At 30.8% G+C, this 6000-nt stretch overlaps 1 protein-coding gene across 1 annotated transcript in view; it reads left to right on the forward strand.

The window, feature by feature from the left end:
• Nucleotides 1-5547: 5547 nt before the first annotated feature.
• Nucleotides 5548-6000, forward strand: part of LOC113384954 (clustered mitochondria protein homolog) — a 47530-nt gene continuing 47077 nt past the window's right edge. The window contains 1 exon segment of the mRNA XM_026622734.1: nt 5548-5744. The gene's annotated coding sequence lies outside the window, so the exon portion shown is untranslated.

The following is a 6000-nucleotide window of genomic DNA, read 5'->3' on the forward strand; positions in this document are numbered from 1 at the left end:
TTGGCACCATCAGAATGACTCAAATCCTTCCAATGATTCCAATTACCACGATTTTGAGACCATTATCAACCCCTGCACAGTCCCCAAACAAAGAACTTTCCTCACCTGGTGCGAGAAGCACCAAAACAACCTCCAACAAGTCCCCTTTGACCACGACATAATCCTCACAGGAGACTCCTTAATCGCCAACTTGCTCAAACACCCCATATGGACCGAATTCGAAGCCCTAAACGCCGCCAACTTTGGCATAGGTGGTGATAAAGTAGAGAATGTCCTTTACCGAATACACAATGGAGAATTTGCCAACAAAAACACCAAAATAGTCGTCTTGTTAGTAGGCACTAATAACAGCGAACGTTGTAAACCTTACGATATATACGAAGGAATCATGAACTGTGTGTATTATATCGAAGAGCATCTGCCAGAGGCTCATATTATATTACCCACTATGTTGCCGAGAGGCAGGGAACCTAATGATCAGCGAGATGTTTTGAGTCAAGTTAATGGATATATGATTCGATTTAAACAAAGGAATTTTGAGAGGAAACGTATACATGTCGTTGCTATTCATAAAAATATTGTGGATAATAAAGGACTCATCTCGCGAGAGATGATGTATGATTATTTACATTTAACATCTAAGGGGTACAAGCACTGTTTTCAAGCAGTTTTAGATTTAATTGCAGAAATAAAGACAAAGCACTTCTAGATTATATATAAATTACTAAAAAAAACTTTACCTTAGTTGACAGTATTACTATAATGAATTATTTTTGTTTTGTGGTTCTAGTCATTCTGAATCGTTTGACTCTATTTCTAAGGACTCGTGTGCATTAATTTTAAAACACGATCGGCCGAGCCGTTTCTTTATATTTACTACATAAGTGTAAACTTAAACGTCTTCCAAAGATTTAGATAAAAGTGGTTTTATAAAGAAAATCACTGGATGCAATGTTTATTTTATAAATATATTTTTTGTTGTATATTTTTTTTTTTATTATTTGTTTTCTGTTTTGCTTATTTCGGTTTTGAAATATATTGAATTTTTTGTTTGGATTATTTAATTTATGAAATATTCTCTTATTTTAATTATGTTTTTTTATAAAAATAATGATAAAAAACAATATATATATATATATATATATATATATATATATATATGTTTGAGTTTAAAATTCGGGCGTAACGTCAATAAAAATAGTATGAGAATTTTTTTTAAAAGTTTATTTATTTAAAATCCATACGTTTCGGCTAGCATCTTAGCCATCATTCAGTGGTAATCAAATTAACTATAAAAATTGAAACTAAATAAATTATATGTAAGACATTTTATAGAAAAATAATAATAATAAAACACTTACAATTTTGTATCCTAATATAGCATGTGAAACCATTATTAATCCATGGATTTATTGTTATTATTATTGTTTTTCTATAAAATTTCTTACATATAATTTATTTAGTTTCAATTTTTATAGTTAATTTGATTACCACTGAATGATGGCTAAGATGCTAGCCGAAACGTATGGATTTTAAAGTTTCGACACGGTATTTGTGTCATCATTCAGCAATTTTTACAAAATTTATACAATGTCTAAAAGAATTTTTATAAAGTTTTAAAGGATTAAATTTAAAATATATTATAGATCAAAATAAATTAAACAAGTAAAAAATTGATAAATACTACACTAGGAAAAACACTCACAAAAAATTAAACTAGCATTAATTGAAAAACAAGAGTCAAAGATTTGAACAAGTATTTTTATAAAAATAGACATTATTATTATTATTATTATGATAAGAGTTATGTGCTAAAGATAATTACAGATTCAGCAAATTTTCTGAGGTCGCCATTTTTTTCCTTATGTAAAATAATATGATTTTTTGTATTAAAAGTATGGTTTAAACTAATGATATGTTCGGAAAACATTGTCTTATATTGATTTGGATTTTTTGAATTACAAATATGTTGATTTATTCTCTTGCAAATATATTGAGAACTTACTCCAATGTAAGAACAATTACAATCATTACAATCTACTATTGTAGATTGCCAGTGGCTGAATGATGACACACATTCCTAAAGGACATTTAACAAACTGGAAAAATTACAAAAAAATAAATAAATGGAAATTTTTTATAGATAAATTATTTAATTTAATTTATTAATTATTAATTTCGCATAGAGTAAGTTATAGTAATCGCAAAAAAAAAAATCGAAAATGGAAATTTCTGCATATCTTTACGCTTCACAGATTTTTTGTTCGACGTTGAGACATGTCTTGATATGATTTTCAGCCAGTCGTCGAAATAAAAGAAACAAATAAATACAAAATATTTATTTAAAATATACGTTTCGACACGGATTGTGTGTCATCATTCAGCAATTCTTTGTTAACAGTATGTATGTATGTATATGCGGATACAATTTTTTGTAGACGATTTCGGGAACACGAATCAACCGATTTGAATGATTCATTTACAATTCGATTTCTATTGATAAGGAGACGTGCTGATTAGTTTTCAGCGAAGGCAGGTCCAGCCGTTTCGAAGATACTCAGCAAAGAGTGCAAAAAATAAAAATCGAGTTTTTGAGAGAACGGAGCGTACGATTTGCATGATCCAAAAAATATTTTATTTGTATTGATGAAATGAAGAACTGGTAAAATTTTTGGTAAGGCAGGTCTAGCGGTTTTGGAGATCTAGTGAAAAAAGTAAAAAAAAAACGACATTTGGTGGTTAAAAATGAACGTTAGACATATGTACATCGTATTATCAGATATTTTATAAAGTTTGTAAGGATAAGTATGAATTTTGTGTACATTTCTGAGGGTTCTGTACCAATGTTCATCCGTCTGCGACGCGGCGCTTGCGCGCTTTGATATTTCGACTCCAAATCAGCTATGCAGCGCGATTGCTTTAAAAAAATGTTCAAAATCTTAAAAAAACTTAATAAAAACAATAAAATTTTTCTAAAAGTCAATTTTTTTCAGAAATTTCAAAATTTCTCAAAAATCTAATTTATTCTAAGTTTTGCAAAGTTTTTTTTTAAATTTTGTTTCCGTTTCAGCAAGTTGCCTCTAGGCACGATGCCACGCACCACTAGTTATTTACTTCAATCTCGATTAATATTTTAATTAAATTAATTATCAATGAATTGTTTGAATAGAAATTATATAACTAATTTTATCTTTTTGTTTTTTTTTTGAATACTATATAGATAAGATAAATTAATCGTGACAAATATGAATCATGCACAATATTTGTAGCACTCAATGAAATACTCATTAAGAAACTTGTTTGAAATAAAATTCCGGTTAAGACGATTTTTTTAGCAGAAAATCGTATTAAGTAGAAATTGAAAATGGTTTGAAATAAATAAACACATTAAAAGTTATATTTATAACGTTAAGTTTATTTGAGAAATTTATGAAAAAAATAAAATAAATTTATGAAAAAAAATGTGTTGAGAGAAAATGAGTGTTTGTGTTTGTTTTTGAATTTATTACACGTGGAATCATTTTTATAAAAATTAATTTACCAAATTTTTTTTTCAAAGGTATTAGTGTGTTATCAAATTTCAAATGTTATTAGTGTGTAAAATTGTTGGTGAAAAAACCAAAGTGTGTTTTGTGAAATCTGGAGTAAGAGACCTGAATTTTAAATTTAATTGATTAAACTTATGTATTAATTTCCCGTAGGGTAGTTGAAGTAATGGGCCAAAAATCGAAAATGAAAATTTTTGCATTTCTCGACGTTTTCAAGGTTTCTGAACATTTTGGCATACCTCAGAAAAAATGGATGTGAAAAATTGGACACAATTTTTCGCCCACGTTTTCTGGCGCACGGATCAACCGATTTGAATGGTTTAAAAAACATTCGATTCCTATTAATAGGGAGATGTGCCGATTAGTTTTTGGCAAAGGCAGGTCCAGCCGTTACGGAGATACGGAGCGAAGAGTGCAGAAAATGGAAATCGAGTTTTTGAGAGAACGGAGCATCCGGTTTGATGATACAAAAAACATTCAATTAGTAATGATTGGGAGAAGTGTTTATTAGTTTTTGACAAAGGTAGGCCCAACGGTTTCGAAGATACAGAGCTAAATGTGCCAAAAATGGCAGTTTTTGAATGAACTAAGCGTCCGATTTAAATGATTCAAAGAACTTTCTGCTTGTTTCAACAAAATAATTGCATTTGGTAAAAAAAAAATTTTGTTTCTATTTTTTTTTTTTCAAAAATTATTTTTTCAATTTAGGATTAAAAATTAAAAAAATTACCCAAGCTAAGCACAGTCTAAGCGCCAATCTGGTACAAATGTTTACCCAAGTGCGTTTAGATTGTTTATAAAGAACTTTTACAACTTTGTAAAAACTATTGAAAAATGTGAAAATGCCACCAAGGTAAGCACAGTATAAGTGAAAATGTCGCACAGAATTATTTGCAAATGCGTTTAGACTGTGACTATACCGGAGTAGTTTTCCAATTTTATGTAAATTTTAAAAATGTAATTTCGAGTTAAAATTTGATAAAATGTGAAAGACTACCCCTGCTGAGCACAGTCTAAGTGACAACCCAGTACAAAAATTTTTGCAAGTGCGTTTAGAATGTGACTATGCGGAGCGTTTTTATAAATTTTGTGGAAAAATACTATTAAAAAATGTAAAAATGGCGCCAAGCTAAGCACAGTATAAGTGAAAATGCCGCACAGAATCATTTGCAAATGCGTTTAGACTGTGACTATATCGGAGCACTTTTTCAATTTTGTGTGAATTATGCAACTATTTTTTTTTTTTTAAATTGAATTCGAAATGAAATGACGATTGTTAATGTTCTGGAGATAAATTTGATTTATGATTTACATTTGATTTGCCCAGATATAACAAGATAGCAAAAATAATGAAAGTTACAGCATTTGTAATAATATATATTTGAAAACGTTTGAAATTTCTCGAATATTTCATTATGGCACAGGAAGTTCCAGCAATTTGCCTTAAGGCACGATGCCATACACCACTAGTTACAAAAATTAATTTAACAAATAATTTTTTTCAAGGTTTGTTATTAGTGTGTAAAATTACTGGTGAGAACACCAAAGTGTTTTTTGTGAAATCTGGGGTAAGTATTGATTATTTACTCATAATGCCACTTACAACTAATTTCATTTCCACTCTACCTTAAATTTTCCATTACCGATTCAAATTTCCCGCTCGCCGCCTGTCAAAAATAAAACACAAAATCCTCGCATGTCACTTCCAAAATAAAATGTGAATGACAAAATTTTTGAATAAGTCAAAACTTTTTTAAGCATCATTTATTTTCTTTAAAATTTCACGGAAAAATTCAACGTATAAACACACCATAGTCAGAATCGCGCGCGCGTAAATTCGAATTCGAACTCCATTGCTACATTTCACCCGAATACTGCACGGAACGTCTATCTCGCTTCTGATTGGTCCTTCGTGCGCCGCCTGTCAGTAGGTGTCAGTCGGTGTCAACTGTGTCATTGTATCGTGTGTCATTTTCCGCTGCGGCAACACTGGCGACACTTTCGATGTGTGAGGTTTGCGTCGCGTGCACGTGCGGAGCAAAAGTAATCTTTTTCGGTGTTTAAGTTAGGATAATGGCTCTCGGTGCTGAAACGGAAAATACGGTAGAAAATGGTGCCCCGTGTGAGTTGAAACAGAACGCTGGCGATGCTGTTAAAACGACAAATGGACAAGTGGATAATACGATCTAAAGAAAGGTGAGCCCGTGTGCAATTGTAACCGAGACAATTACTACAAAGTGTGTTATGTAACTTGTGTTTCGGGATGTTCCAAGGGGGCCCCTCTAGAGTTGTAATAGATCCGCCGTATGTTTAATGGCGGTTTTGAGTGCTGATCCTGGAATTTGCAAAGGCTGTCAAGTCGGGGTTAAAGTTTGAATGATTTGATATAACCTCAATTTTTGTACTATTGCGTCATTGATTGATAGGAAGTTTTTGTAGAAACATGGAATTT

The sequence above is a fragment of the Ctenocephalides felis genome, unplaced genomic scaffold, assembly GCF_003426905.1.
Source record: "Ctenocephalides felis isolate EL2017-DRISC unplaced genomic scaffold, ASM342690v1 CF-g0.4_SCAFFOLD_03571, whole genome shotgun sequence".
NCBI lineage: Eukaryota > Metazoa > Arthropoda > Insecta > Siphonaptera > Pulicidae > Ctenocephalides > Ctenocephalides felis.